This window comes from Cupressus sempervirens, chromosome 8, assembly GCF_028749045.1.
Source record: "Cupressus sempervirens isolate cs-2001-9-10 chromosome 8, ASM2874904v1, whole genome shotgun sequence".
NCBI classification, from domain to species: domain Eukaryota; kingdom Viridiplantae; phylum Streptophyta; class Pinopsida; order Cupressales; family Cupressaceae; genus Cupressus; species Cupressus sempervirens.
Window position 1 is genome coordinate 718,151,850 of NC_143125.1, and position 16,998 is coordinate 718,168,847.

Below are 16,998 nucleotides of genomic sequence, written 5' to 3' on the forward strand. Positions count from 1 at the left end.
TGAAGTAGCTATGTATAATCATAAGGAGGGTACATATGAGCTTGATGTGAGTAACTTTGAAGTTACTTGCACAGACCTCAGAGTAATAAACCTTGTAATGAAAGAGCAAGGGGTGAAAGCATCAACCTAGAGAATTGTTATACAATATAAAAAAAGTTGGAATTGAGAAGAAAAAGATGAAGACAAAAATAAATACAATGAATGAATATATAAGTTCAATGTAAGGACTAGGTTCAACATACAATGATCAATTACAACTCACATTCGATTTGAGTGCACCTAAGAATCAACAATTGATAGATGATTTGAGAAAGGGGAAAGTTGTGATCGTCATTGTCTATAATTAGATTAATGAAGTGATAAACCTAGTTGCTAAGCTCATATGAGATCTACACAAAATCTTCACACTTGTTGAGGTCATACTCAATGAATTTTTCCTTCAAGTGACAATTTGGAAAGCAGAAGTCAAAAGGTTTTCAAGCATGGTCACTCAATCTATAGATGTAGAAGAATATGGTTCAAAAAAATTTTTGGAGGAGATTCCATTAAAACATGTTGATATAGGGTTGGTTCATGTTTTTTAGAAAAAAATAGCTTGGAGGGTGTCAAATTACGGTTTAACCATCTCATGTATGCAATCTTTTGAGAAAGATTCCAAAATTGTAATAGACTATGAATAGGGATTTTTCGATAATTAGTTCAATCCATTCTACATTGTTCAAAGAAGGAGGTTCTATTGTTGAGGCATTAGTCAAATAGTATAATAAACACCTAAACTTGATTAGAAACCTAGATGATCATACCACATCTGATCTTACCATGGTAGCCAAAGTTGAGGCAATGATAGACATGTGCAATCAACAACTTTCTAAGTACTTCAACATTGTGACTAAGATGAAATAGAATAAACACAGATGGAACAACTGGCTTTAGAGTATAAAAAGTCCAAATATAACTATGATGTTCGAGTTCATGAGCACATTTAGGAGATGGAAACTAGCATGGGGATCAATCAACACAAAATATGGTGAGAATGAAGAGGATTCATTTAAGCAACAATAATATAATTAGATTTAGAAAGTTAATTGCTTTATGTTTTTTAGATAAAATTTTAATAGTTAGTTTTTGGGTCTGCATACCTATGGATTGGTTATTTAAACCACTTTCTTAAATTATCTAATAATTTTTTAGAATTAGTGAAGATTCTCAGACATAGCTCTATATACATGAAACTTAGTAGTAGTAGCAATTGTCAGTTTTTGATTGATATCAAACTGAAGACTTTAGTTTAGTATTTACTTTTGACTTCTCTACAAGTATTTTGAACCATCAGTAGCATACAAAAATGGAATGATTTTTGAATGAACAAAAGGTCCCATAAAATATTCAAAGACTTTTCCCTTTGGGTTATTTGTTGTTCATTTATTTTTGAATCAATTTTGAGTTGTGGAACTATTTTCTATTATTAGTTACATATATGATGTAGATTCTAAATATTTTTTTGTTTCATTATTTTTCCTCTTGAATACATGTTCTTATGGAAAAAATATGTATTTTCATTATTATATGTGTGGTTTGTACTATTTTTTTTGTATTTACCTAATTTTTCCCTCTATCCAAGAATAGATAGGATATCTTATTTCTTTTTGGTCAAAAGTAGTTCACATTCAAAAGTGATTATGTTGAACATCTGATAAGGGAGCTAAACCTTAATAAAATTTAGAGAAGAATTAAGTAATGAAAATTCTTCATTTTTTGGAAAGTTTTGTTTGTCTCAAGAGATTGGACATAAAGTGTTTTAATTGTTTATTCTATTGTAAAGAAAAATTTGTTTACCAACATATTTTTAGTAGCTCTACAAAGGAGTTGAATGGATATGATCCAGTGTTTCATTAAGATTGAAAAGGATGTCCTAAACCAACATGTACTCCCACACTATAATATTTTTCCCATTATATAGCCTAATATAAGGTTTAATAATACCCAAGAATATATCATATCTGATTTGAATGTAGTATCTTTGAGAAAAAGAATAAGTGATAAACAATACTTGCAAGTTTCTAGACACTTAGAAAGGGAAGAAGAAATTGGTGAGTGACTTAGAGGGAGCACTGTAATTCAAGAATCTATTGTGGTAAATAGATTATTCCAAGAACCAATGAGATATTGAATACAAAAGATTAAAAAAGTTGGTTAAGAGAAGATACATGAGGACATACAAGGATAAGGGTTTCATTAATGATGACTTCAAAGCTTTGAGATTGATCGATTTAAAACCTAATCATACTCTAAGAAGGAAAAAGAAAATTTGGTTAGTTAGAAGACATACATCTCCACCACCTATAGTACAACATTCTCTTTTTTTATAGGCTCTTATTATCCCTAGCATTATCACTCCTTCCTTCCTAAATTTTCAACCTTTGAATACCATCAATCCAAACATGGCCTTTTGGGGTCAGAAAAATGGACTTCTCCATCTTAGAGAAAATATAGGAGACATACCTAAGGGAGTTATGGAATTCTTTCCTAAGTGTAATGGAGATGACAAAAACCTAGCTAAAGATCATATGATTTCCTTCAAAAAAGCATGTAGAACTATAGTTGTTCCTACTAAAGATGTCAATTTTTGACTCTTCATTTAGACTTTTACTGATCTTGCAACTAATTTTTTTAATCATCTCCTACATGCCTATATAAAATATTGGAATACCATGTTTTATGTGTTTGAAGCCTATTTCAAAACCCCTAGCGATGGAAATTTCCTTCTCATCCAATTGGCACAAGTCAAAAAAGAAATGCATGAGCCTATGAGGGAAGTTGTGGCTAAATACAATAAGCTTTTGGAAAGAATTTGTTTAGCTCCAATACCCAATGTTGAGAATCAGAAAGGATTATTCTTAGATGCAATGCCCCTTGATATTTCTTTTCAAATGAGGAGGAATATACTTGCTGATATAGAAATGGCTCAAAGGTCAACTATTGAATTACATGATGATCTGATAATTGAAGGGAAGTGGAGGAAAGATGTGCAAACATCTAGTACTCAACCCTCTATAGGCACAAATCATGTGATTCAAAGGTTGGTAAATGATGTTATGACCCTAAAGAGACAACAAGGTAGACCTAATTTTTATCTAAACTAATATCAAAATAAAGCTAGGCAGAATATATCTCCTACATAACAAGGCCAAGGTACTTATTAGTTTCTTGGCCCACAAAATATGTTATAGATAGAAGCTCCTCCTACGAAAGAGGTAATGTTTTATTTTCACCTTACCATAGGTCATGATGGTGAAACATGAACTAACTTGTCAAGGAATTTGCAAGTGAAGAAAATATAAGGTCAACATAGGATATTTATCAAAGAGGAATTTGGTTCATCTGATGCAAGCACCTTACCAACCTTCTTTCTGGAGTATGAGTTGGATTCCAACAAATGAAGGGATATCTTATTAGTCACAAATGATCCTTCCTATTCTATATTAACAAGAAGTCAAAGAACTCTGAAGTTCACCCCTAGAGTAAATTCAAGTCCACACGGTACAAAGGGGAAATACCCATCTCAATCTAATAAAGATACCCACAAAGGTACTGAAACTAATTTTCCCAAAAAGAATGTTGTAAATTCAAATTCTTCTTCTTTTGATATAGTTCAATTTTTTAAATCTTCTTCTATTGCTATATCTACTACTGATTATTTGAAATCTAATCCCAAAGAAATAGACAGATTGGTTGAATTTTTTAAAGGTGAAACCTATAGTAATTCCAAACCTATAGGAGAAACCTCTAATTTTGTTGAACCTCCCATTCAAACTCTTGAACATGCCTCAAAGAAACCCATGGATGAAAAAATTTCAATAGTTCTTGAAGTGAACAAACAAGATAAAAAGAACAATCCATTCTACATCACATTATTACTAAATGAATGAAAACTCAGTAATTGTATTATTGATTCTAGCACTTCCAACAACATTATGCATTTTTTGGTTGCTAAAGATTTAGAACTAAATCTTACCAAGAAGTTTGGAAAATGATATTCTATGGATGGTAAGTAGGTTCCTCTCATAGGTCAAGTGAAGGATGCACAAAAAGTGTTGGCAGCATACCTTGACAAAAGACTAAAGTTAACCATTTTATTAGCTGAGATATCAACAAGCTATGGAATATTTTTCAGCCATTTTTTTTGTAAGAACATGGCAAGAGAGATCAAAATGGACTAGTCCTAAGTAGTGATCTTGATTGGTGATAAAAAGGTTTGGCTAGCTCCTAAGGTAAAGAATAAATATATGATATTTCATTTAGATGATCCCAAACTCCACATCCTATATGAAGAGTGTTATTTTGATGACTACTTTATCCAATATGATGAAGAAATAAGTCCTCCAAAAGAAGAGTAAATATGGAGCATGGAGTTTGCTTAAAGTTTTTCTAGTTCTAGTTCTAGAGTTGGAGTCATCCTAATTTCTCTAAAAGGAGATATATCTATGTATTCTTTCAAGTTAGACTTTCCTAACACCAATAATACTTTTCAATATGAAGCTCTTCTTTTGGGATTACATGAAGCATAATTCAAGGGGATAAAGTTCCCCACAATGAGAGGAGATGCTAAGTTGATTGTAAAGAAAGTTTTAGGTCTCTGTGTTGTGTAGAATGATAGGCTAAAATAATATTGAAAACTAGTGTTGGACAATATCAAGTTTATGAGGCATTTAGTATCAAAGCAATCCCTAGAAGTGAGAATTCTTGAGCAGATTCTTTATCGATATTGACCTCATTACTTCTTCCACACCTAGAATTTTATCAAAAATAGTACCAAATTGAGAGGATTTATGACCCTAGTGTACCTAAAAATATAAATCATTTGTAGGTCTTTGATAATGACAATAAAATTGAATAGTTCATAACTTTGGTGGGGTGATTTGCTAATTCCTATTTTGAAGGTTCTTCAAAATTACTAAATGAAGGTCACTTGGAGCCCCATTATGAATAGGAGATAGTTTAGTTGAAAGAAAATAAAACCCCTCATGGCCTAGTCTCCCTTGAAAATATGTTTTCATGGAAGAATGAAGGTCTTATATTAAAGAAAGATCTTAACCTTAAGTTAATTAAAGAATATGACGAGATTGAAGTTGGAAGTAAGAAGGATCAAAAGTGGATCTCTATTAGAAGAACATGTTCTCTAGAAGAAAAGGATAAGCTAAAATTATTTTTGATAGACTTTAAAGATATTTTTGCATGGAGTTATGATGATTCTAAAAATTTAAGGAATAAAGAATATAAACATCATATCCCATTGAAGCAAGAAGCCACTCCTTTCAAGTAGAAACTGTGAGAAACTATAGTCCTAAGGTGTTTTAAGCCATTCTAAGAGAAGTTGAGAAGATTTTGAAAGCTTGGACTATTTACCCTATTCACCACTCTAGTTGGGTAGCTAATATAGTACCAGTATGGAAGAAGAACGGGAAAATTAAAATATGTGTAGATTTCTACAACATACATCAGGATAGTCTTAAAGATAATTATGCCTTCCCCATGATGAAAATTTTTCTACAAGTAGTGGCTAATGCTAAGATGATGTTGATGTTAGATGGGTTTTCACATTACAACCAGATTAGTGTAGTTGTGAAAGATCAACACAAGACTACCTTTATAACTCCCCGAGGTACTTTTGCCTATAATAGAATGTCTTTTGGTCTCATTAATGTTGGTGCTACTTTCCAATAGGCCACAAATTCTTCTTTCAAATATTTGAGGGAAAAAATAATTGTAATTTATCATGATGATTTGACTATGTTTTCTAAAATGATGAAGGATAACTTGAAGAATTTATGCATTGTACTTTAGAGGTGTAGAGAAAATGGTATTTCCTTGAACCCTAAAAAATGAATTTTCTTTGTTGAAGAAGGAAAATTGTTAGCACACCTTGTGTCAAAAAAGAGGAGTTAAAAAAGATCTTCAAAGGATAAAGGCTTTTCAATGGGTGAGTCTTCTAGTGAATAGGAGTATTGTGAAGTCCTTTTTTAGACAAGTTAATTTCCTTCTAGCCTTTGTACCAGACTTTGCTAAGCTTACCAAAGACACAATAAAAATGATGAGTGAGAAAAAAGTGCTCAAATGGAATGGAGATGGGAAGAGAGAATTTGAGGAAACTAAGAGACCCATTGCACTTGCTTCTACATTAGTGACCCCTAATTTTAAGAAATTCTTCATTATTTATTCATATGCCTTTGAACATACAATATCAGGTATCCTTACATAGAAGAATGATAAACGTACACAATCACCTTTTGCATTTATGAGAGTGCCCTTTAAAATCATGAATTAAAATACTCATTCATTGAAAATAAATCTTTTGTCATGGTAAAAGTAGTGAAACAACTCAAGTACTATATCTTTCATTCACACTTTATTGTTTATGTTCTTGATACTATTGTGAAGAGTATTTTGACTCAACAAGACATGTGTTTGAATAAAAGGGCTATGTGGGTGGCTAAGCTAAAAGAATATGATATTGATATAAGGTCACTAAAGTTAGTTAGCAGAAAGGGTTTATGTTAGTTAATTGTTCAAAGTTTTGTCATTCCACAAGAAGAGGAAGAACAACCCCAAGTATTATTGGTAAGTCTCACCGATTCATGGTTTTCCTAGGTGGCTTATTATATGACTTATGGAGATTTCCCATAGGGTATTATTTCCAAGGAGAAGAGATATTTTAAACTGAAAGCTATGATGTATGTGATAGCTTAGGGTATTTTGTATAAAAGTGGTTTGGATGGGACTTACTTAAGATGTGTAGATGGAACTCAGTAGAAGAAATTGCTCAAGACTTTTCATGATGAGGTATGCAGAGGTAATTTCTCTTCTTCTATCACTATTTATAAAATCCTTAGAAATTGCTTCTTTCAGTCTAGGATGTTTCAAGATGCTTATCTATATGTTAAGGACTATGAAAAATGGAAACTATTCGTAGGTAAATCTAAGCTAGCTACATTGACTCCTACACCAATAATTGTTGATGAACCTTTTAAGAAGTGGTGAATTTATTTTATTGGACATATAAATCTAACCTCTAGTGTAGGAAACATTTATATCTTGACAATGGCTAATTTTTTCACTAAATGGCTCAAAGCCATTCCAAAAAAAAAAAAAAAATACTCAAATGACTTGTGAGATCCTAATAATTCACATCCTGGTGAGATTCAAAATATCTATGAAAATAACTGTTGATAATGCCACATATTTTTTCTTTTGGACAAATGAGTATGTCTTGCTATAGACATGGAATCATTTTGGTACATGTTTTGGATTATTTCCCCCAAGGAAATGGCTAGGCCAAGTCATGCAACATAAATTTAGTATCAATCATGAAAAAGATGGTAAGTGCTAATGGTAAAGATTGGCAAAAAAAATTTGTATGAGGTGCTTTGGGTAGATAGGATTTCTCCTAAGAGGGAAATAGGTATGTCTCCATTTGAACTATTTTATGGGATTGATGCACAAGCTTCTTTACCTCTAAACATTGTAGCTTTAAAATTTCAAAAAACAATAGAATATTCACTTTTTAATGATCCCTAGAAAAAAGGATTATGTACCTAAAAAATACGGAGGAGGAGAGGAACAAGATGGTAGACAGAATAATAGAACACCAAATGAGAGTGAAGAATATCTTTGATAGGAATGTGAGACCTATAAAGTTCATGTCACATGATGAAGTTCTCTTGTGGGATAAGTGAAAGGCGAGGAAAGGGAGCCACAAAAAATTTGAGTCCTTCTGGAAAGGTCCTTTCAAAGTACAAGAAGTAATTGGACCTAATGATGTGAAATGGTCCTATCTAGATGGTGAAATCCTACCATATACCTACAATGGGTAGGATCTAAAATTATTTAAGGTTTGAATTTTTTTCCTTTCTTTTTACATATTTAGCTTAGGTTCCCATTTTTGTTCTTTCTTTTTTTTCTTTTTTTTCCCTTGCTTCAGTTCTACCTACCCAAGTTTCTAAGTTCTTAGTTTTCATTTGAAAACCAATCCCCAAGCAAAATTGATGTTAGTTCAAAAAAAATTAGTCACCTTTTTTCTGATATATTTTTCTGATTCACTCCTACATGAATTGTTATTATTTTGAACCATTGTTTTTGCCTTTTGTCAGTCTCTTAAAGTAAGAGGCAATAAATTTTTTATAGTATCTCATTTGTAGAACCTATCCTAATGGTATCTTTCTCTCTTTCTTTTCCTATTGTTGACCAAGTTAGACTCATGAAACCTCATGCCAAGTGTGTTATTTTTATTAGGCTAAAAGGTTCAAATTTTCTTTACGTAATCTTGAAGCAATTTTTACCACTCTCAAATGGTATAAAGGAGTCATGAATCTATTTGTACCCCTTGTATTTGGTTCAATAGTTTAATGGTTCCTTTGATTCAACTTGGTTTTTATTCTCGCACAACACTTTATGGTGACCCCAGCTAGATGTGCTACAAAGTTCAAGGGGAAATTACACTATAGCTGAACATCATTCAAGAACTAACACACTCGTGTGCAATTTGATCATTTATGGAAAGGTGGTGGATGGTTAATGTTTTGAGGTATGGTCATCATTAATAGTCACATTGAGATATTGATTTATATATTAAAAGTAAATATTTGGCATGTCATTGCAAAATATCACTTGAACTCCTTACTTGGTAATTAATGTTAGACATCATAGTAGCTCAATCTCCCCTTATTAATGACATGTAAGTGTTGGAAATATTAGATATGAAAGTTTACTTAGAGGGGAGGGGTGAATCAAAAACCAATAAAACTTTAACTTATTTCACCAATTCATCCTTCATATAATATTCTAATCTAATTGTATGCACAAAAGAACGAAAGTAGTAAAACATTCATAACAGTTTGAGACAAGATATGATGACCCAAAAACCTTCCAAATAGAAAGTAAAATTGGTGTGGGATGATACCCACAAGCTTTAGTAGTGCAATCTAAAGTTGGCCTATTAGGGCTTACAATTGATCACTTCTGATGATCTACCTTGTTAGGAGCAATAAGAACTACTAGGTCCACCTTGTGAAAGGATTTACAAAACATACAATGAAGTCTGCACTTGGTAAAGAGATTTGTCAAAGACCATTAAGTCTACCTAGTTAAAGAATTTGACTTATGCACCTATTAGGATGAGCCATTGTATATCTCTAATCTACAACTCTAATTTGCTAGTTGAAATCCCTTTGAAATGTAAAGATCACTTGTTGCGATAGATAAATCTTTTTTGTCCCTTATACTACTTGTATCCTTCTTAATTCACACGTCTTCTCTTTATATTTTCTTCATGCTTACTTATTTGGATATGATAAAATTCATTATATATACCAATCTAAATCATAATTAATCAAAGTCAACTACAACATAGGTTTCTATCAAGATCACAAGGTTGGCCCAACTACTAGCACTTGGGTTCCAAAGAGAAACTTAGTGTTGTTTTGATACTTGGAAACCATTGTCAACACTCAATATTATCATGCACTTAGTAAATGTAGAAGCTTGGCTCATAATAATCACTTCCAAGTAGCTTGAACTCAGTCAACACTTGTGTAACTCAGTGAGTACTATGAAACTCAATATGTAAACTAAATCACTTGGTTGACACTCCATAGCTTGGTCAACACTAACACTGCAAGCTTGGTATAAATTGAATCACTTGGTTGGCATTCCTTGGCTTGGTCAACACTAGATTCACATCACTAATACTACAAGTTTGGTAGATACTGGAGAGCTTGGTTGACACTATGCAGCTCATTTAATACTATAATGCTTGATTAGTACTATCGTTGAACAACTTGGTAGATATTGCTCATTATGAATCGTATAAAGATTCTAGAACTCGGTAGAAAATGTAGAACTCATTAGTACTTGACTAACAATACAAACTAAAAGATAAGCTTGGTAAAAGTTTAACCAATTGACTAAGTGTGAGTCAATAATAAACAAACTTTGACCTTAATGTCAAAAATCTCCCCCTTTGGCATTAGTCACAAAAATAATTATCAATCGAATACTAAATGCTCAAAATTTTAAGTCCAAAACATTCTTTTATCTCCTTTTTGTGTCTTCAACTCAGTAACATACTCTATTTTTGAGATTTTTCAAAATTTCTTTTGTAAAAGATGTTTTATGATTATATGCACATGTATTTGTATAATACTATTCTCCCCCATACATATATCTCATCTATACACATATATCTAGAGTACTGCTATAATACCCTAAAATTGGCACATTGTCATGCTAAATCAATTCTGGTCTATTCTAATCAATCCTAAGTCCTATTTTACTAGGAAATTATTATTCTTATAGTCACTACTTGACTTAATTGTCAAATTTAGAAAATTCCTAATTTGCATTAATTACACTATTTATTTAATTCCTAAGTATCAACTCAAATTAGCCACATTAAACCTATTAATTAAGTTTAATTTAATTATAAGTCTCCATACTTTAATTAGATTTAAATTACCTTTTGGCTAATGTACAAAGAATTAAATGTATTCAATTTAATAAGATTATATCCTCATTTTAATTATTGAGTTTAATTATTCAGTTAATTAAGGGTTATGCATTTATGAGGTCATATTATATTTTATTACATTAAATGTCTTCTTCAAAATATTCTCTTCAATTCAAAAATGGAAACTTTAAGTGAACTAGAACAAAAAATATAATTAACTTAGTTAACTCTTTCTCACACTCATATGAGAATCAATCAACTCTCCATCACACTCAGATCTAAAATATTTAACTTCATCTGCACAAGAAAGTTTCCATTCTAACTAAATCTCATTTTTGATCTCGACCGTTTGTTCTATCTGATCTTAACTGTTGATTGATTCTGGGATTATATTTCAAAGGCCTTCAATTACTCATTACAAAGGTTGAATTGATTTTATATCAAATTTATGTTGAAATATCTATCCATTTTCTCAAACATCCATAGCTTAAATTTCTTACATTATAATATCATTTTAGTGTTAAAATGCATTCATATAGTATAATTTTCTTTCCTTTATTCTTAGATTAATTGCATCTCATCTAGTATAACATTGCATTCTCATCTTATTTAATCAAATCCTTCATACTAGAGGTTTGGTTGCTAGCTTTTCATTTTGAGAACAATATCAAAATCCATCTAGTTAGGAGGCAACATATCAATTTGCCAAATTGTTTCAGATGAATGACATAATGTTCATTCTAAGATGGTTCCACATTTAAGGATCATGTTGAAGTGTGCATCAAGAGAAAGGCCCGCTTTTCCTACATACATTTCTAGTGTCCACTGTGGGGCAAAGAAATCAAATTTGTGGCCTCATTTGTTCTATATTTTTGCATTTTTTATTATTCTATCTCTATCTTCTGTACAATTTTCCAAATTCTCACATCAGAAATCTCATTTTCATGCAAAGAAACTAAGATTCTACCCCTTTCATTACACTTCCTCATGTGGAAAAGTGTATAATTGTACAAATTCTCATGCAATACACACCATTTTCTTGTGCGGGCCTGTGCAAGATTTTGCATCAACAAATGCAAATGTAGTTTTTAGAATTTGGTTTTATCATCATGTTTTAACAAACAAATTATTTCCAAAGAAATTTCATTTCTAATTTATAATTTTCAAATAGCTTAATAGTGTCTGTAAGATGCTTTTTGAAGACACCCTATGATAAATCCTTGAAATAGTAATAACCATCTGATTGCACGACATTTGTCAAAGACACATATCAAAGAAATCATTCCAAACACACTTAAACATTGTATTTTATTTTACTACTTACTTACACATAGTATAAATAGGGCTTGTGAACTTTGTAGGGTACAAGATAGAAGAATAGGAGAGTATGTTCTTTACTACTTGGAAGTGATGCCCAAGAGTAAATAAAAAATCTAGATGCCTTTAAAAGATGATACTTGAGGTAAGTAAGAAAGTTAGTGGTTCTCATGTATGATTCTTTTCTATGAAGGGATGATGATCTCCTTTTAGGAAATCAAAATCTTGAGAAAAGACAAGTCTGGATCAATAAGCTAACTTGGTGATGAACATGTCTTGCATGTTTTGGCTAGGCGACAAGGTAGAGGAGTATGCTCTTTACCCTTGAGAGAAATTAGAAAATTGGACCCTTAGATCCAAACCACCAATCTAAGTCAACCTTTAGAGGGCCTACTAGAGTGATCAAACCTCTGGGAATAACCCAAGTGAGCACAGTCCTTTCATTGGAGATTCCAACTCACTATAACAAAGAAGCTTTGTAAAGAAAAAGATTCCAAATCCATATTAATTTCCTCTTCTTCATTCTAATATTGCATATCAAGAAGAGGCTCTGTAAACTGCACTAATTGATGTTGGCCCCAGTCTTGTTATTAAAGTGTGTGCACTTATAAATGTTGGTGTGGGATTTTGGCCTCAACTTCACTTGAGAAGCCTGTAAGAACCCCAAATAGGCTCTACACTGATCACTGTTTGTTTCCCTGGGTGTAATAATTGTTTTTGGTTTGTTTTTGAATGTTTTAAGCTGATTTTTGTCTCCAATATTCAACAAAGCTGCTAGTTGCTTCCTCCTTGGGCAGCGCCTATCAAAAACCACAATATTAAATCTCTGAGTTTTAATTCACTGTAGCACTGTACTGTTCACAGCACTATAGCTGCTGTTATAACCCCTTCCAACCTGTAATAGATTCATCCAATTCTTTCCTACTAAATACAATATTGACTCTAGAATGAAGTCAACTCAAAGGAAAAATTCAAGTGATATTTCACACCCTCAAATTGCATCAACTCTGAAGATACTACGTTCTCCACAGTCTGAATTCTTCTCAAACTTGTAGAAACCCTTGTTGCCACAACTTCAAGAAATTTCACAAGGCAAAGTTTTTAAGCACTTCTCATAACCTGCTGTTGAAGGAAGACAAGGTTTGTTTATAAGGACTCCTCGACTCCAGAATGAGTCTCCACACTCAATGTGGGATAAAAGATATAATAATAACATAAAAAATGTTATTACATTAAAACTTAGAAAATCCCTTTTAATTTTTCCATAAGCTTGGACCCACAATTAATTGAAACAATGGCCCCTTTTATGATATCATGACCCTCACTTAAGTTATATATTATAACTTAACAATATAGGCTCAAAACCAATAATGTTTATTTTAACTAAATAAACATTAATATCTCCATTATTACTCAACATTTTTTGAATGTCGTTTGGACTGGGAGCTAACATGATAGAATTGCATATGACCATACCCCTTTTCTAAAAATAGCAAGGGTCTATCTTTATAACTCCAAAACTACTAAAAAGAGCCTGACCAAGCCAAACTCAAAGGAAAACTCATCATAAACAAACTCTAGCAACCCAGAAGAGTACTCTGCTTTGGTCCTTGGAGGATCTCCACACCAAGGTGACCCTCTATCCAATCTTATTAGCCTACGAGGGTCTCTGATAGGCTAATCACCAGCTAAAGTGATGTCTCTAGCTAGAAGGGGACATCACAGTCTGCCCTCCCTGAAATTGCTTGTCCTAAAGAAATCTCAACTCTGGATGCTATAAAATCTCCTCACTCTGCCAAGTAGCATCCTCTACCGGCAAATCCTTCCACTTCACCAAATATTCTCGGATGGTACGTTTCCTCAAGTTCCTCTCTCTAAAATCAATGATAGCCTCCGGTATCAAAACAAGTTTTCCCTCATCATCCAAGAGTGGTAGTACTGTAGAAGGCACAATATGATGCCCTAGCGCCTTTTTGAGGTGTGACACATGAAAAACATTATGCACCTTGCTCTCCACCAGCAAGTCTACTTATAAGCCACCTCTCCCACTTTCCTGATAATCCTAAATGGACCATAGTATCGTGGCTTGAGTTTCTCGGCACCACTCTTCTTGAGAGTGGATTGACGGTAAGGCTGCAACATAAGATACACCATGTCTCCAACCTCAAAAGTCTGCTCAGTCCTCTTCTGATCTGCATACTGCTTTTGCTAATTTTGTGCCTTAGTTAGATTATCCTTGAGAGTCTTAACAAGGTCTTGACTCTCCTATAACAAATCACCTACACTGGGCACTCTACTATCACTCAAAAGAAGATCCATAAAATTTGGTGCCTCATACCCATACAGGGCCATAAAGGGTGACATCTGAATAGACATGTGATAAGTGGTATTGTAGCAATACTCATAGAGATAAATCCATTTTACCCATGCCCTCTGTTGCCCTACTATATAATTTCTAAGATATCCCTCCACCCATTTGTTTACTATCTCTGTTTGACCATCTGTCTGAGGGTGGTAGCTAGTACTCGGAGTGAGCTCTATCGCACACAACCTGAATAGCTCCTACCAAAAGTGACTCATAAACTTGTTCTCTCTGTCACTTACAATGCTCTGAGGTAAGCCATGTAATCTGAATATCTCTTTGAAGAACAACTCTGCCACCTGTGTACCAGTGTATGTAGCAGTGATCGGAAAGAAGTGTGCAAACTTCGTAAGGCAATCCACAACCACATATATGCAGTCTCTGCCTTGGGCTCTAGGCAGTCCTGTGATGAAGTCCATAGACAAACACTCCCACTTCCTATCAGGAATCAGAAGTGGCTGAAGTAAACTGGCTGGATAGGAGTGTTCTTGCTTATTCTGCTGGCAAGTGGGACACTCCCTAACATATTGAAGTACCTCTACTTTGAGCCCTTTCCATGTGAATCGCTCTCTAATCTGTCGGTATGTCTTGTAGAAACTAGGATGTCCTACCATAGGTGAATCATGAAAAGATTTCAAAACCACCCTCCTCACTACTGATCCTGGGACCAAAAATATTCGTCCTTTGTAAATGATGAGCTCATTCACAAGGGTGTATCTGCTGTCCTGAATAGTCCCATCTATGAATCCAGCTGCCCAAGTGTCCTTTGCATACTCTGCAAGGATCAAGTGTCTCCAATCCTCCGATATGTCTATCAATAAGCTCAAATGGGGCCTACGTGATAAGGCATCAGCAACTACATTCTGTGTCCCCTTAAAATATGTAATGTCAAAGTCATAGGACTGTAACTTGCTCACCCACTTTTGCTGCCTATCATTGAGATCTCGCTGCCCCAAAAAGTGTCTTAGGCTATTATGGTCGGTTTTGATACAAAATTTGCTACCTACCAAATATTTCCTAAATTTGGCCAAAGCATGCATAATGGCTAACATCTCCATATCATATATGTTGAAGCTTCACTCTAGCCCTCTCAATTTCCTGCTCTCATAAGAAATAGGGTGCTTCTCCTGCATAAGCACCGCTCCAATGCCGTCTCTGAAAGCATCACAATGTAGCTCAAAAGGTTTCCTGAAATCTGGTAATGCTAAGACTAGACAAGAAGTCATCAACCCCTTAAATTTCTCAAAACACTCCTGTGCCTCAAGAGTCCACAAGAAAGCTCCCTTTCTCATCAAATCTGTCAAGGGTGCCGCATGCCTAGAATATCCATCCACAAACCTTCTGTAGAAACCACATAGTCCTAGAAAGCCCCTCAACTATGTAAGGTTCACCGATGAAGGCCACTCCACAATGGCACAAATCTTTTCAGGATCCATGCACATGCCCTATGCACTGATGATGTGACCCAAGTACAACAACTCTGTCATGCCCAAATCACACTTCGACTCCTTTGCATACAAGGATTCTCTGTCTAATATACCCAACACTGTGTCCAGGTGAACCAAGTGCTCCTCCCAAGATCTACTATATACCAAGATATCATCAAAGAAGACAAGTACAAATCTCCTCAACTGAGGATGGAAAACCCTATTCATTGTTTCCTGAAAAGTAGCAGGTGTGTTAGTTAGCCCAAATGGCATAACTACAAACTCAAAATGGCCACAATGACATCTAAAGGTTGTTTTCTCGATATCCTGCTCTCTAACTCTAATCTGGTGATAACCTGATCTCAAATCTATCTTTGAGAAGAAGCAAGCACCATGAAGCTCATCTATCAACTCATCGATCCTGGGAATGGGGTATCTATTTTTAATTGTCTTCCTATTAAGCACTCTGTAATCAATGCACATCCTCAATGTCCCATCCTTCTTCTTTACTAACACTACTGAAGAAGCAAAAGGAGACTTACTTGGTCTAATGTGGCCCATAGCAAGTAACTCCTTTATGGTTTTCTCAATTTCATCCTTCAACCTCTTTGAATGCCTGTAAGGTGTAATCATGATGGGCTTAGCCCCCTCCTCTAACTCAATGATGTGCTCAATACCCCTATCTAGTGGTCTACCTGGTGGAATGTCACTGAAAACCTTAGAGTGTTTAACTCTAAGCCCCTAAATATCAGGAGGATATTCAATCTTATGCTGTCCCTCTTGTGATGGCATCAACATGCACTCTACTGCCCACTCTACCTGATCATGTCGAATCAATCTAGCCATTCTATGAAAAGAGACCATCCTGAGATCACTGTCCCTGATTGCCTTAAGAATATGTGTCTTCCCATTCACTTTAAACCTCATCTCCATCTCCTTGAGGTTAAGAGTGAACTCACCAATATCGTGCAACCAACTCATCCCAAGAACTATATCTGTATCTCCCATAGGTACAACATAAAAATCTACCTTAAAGTCATAATTATTAACTTTCAATGGGAGTCCAGTGATCCTACGATCACATTTGAGGACATAGCCATCCGCTACCCTCACTCTAATTCCCCCAAAATCCTCTATTTGTATGCCATGCTTCTCCACCATCCTAGCATCAATGAAATTATGAGTGGCACCTGTATCAACCAAGGTTATGACTCGCTGTCCAGAGAGTAATCCTCTCATCCGAAATGACCCTTCTTGCTTAATACTAGTGAGACGAGCTTCCCTAAGTTGCCCATCTCCTTCCCCATCCTTGGACTCCATTTTAGACAAGTTTTCAGCCTTGACTTCCTCTTTTTCACCATCTATTTCCTCTATATCAGACTGCTGATCTG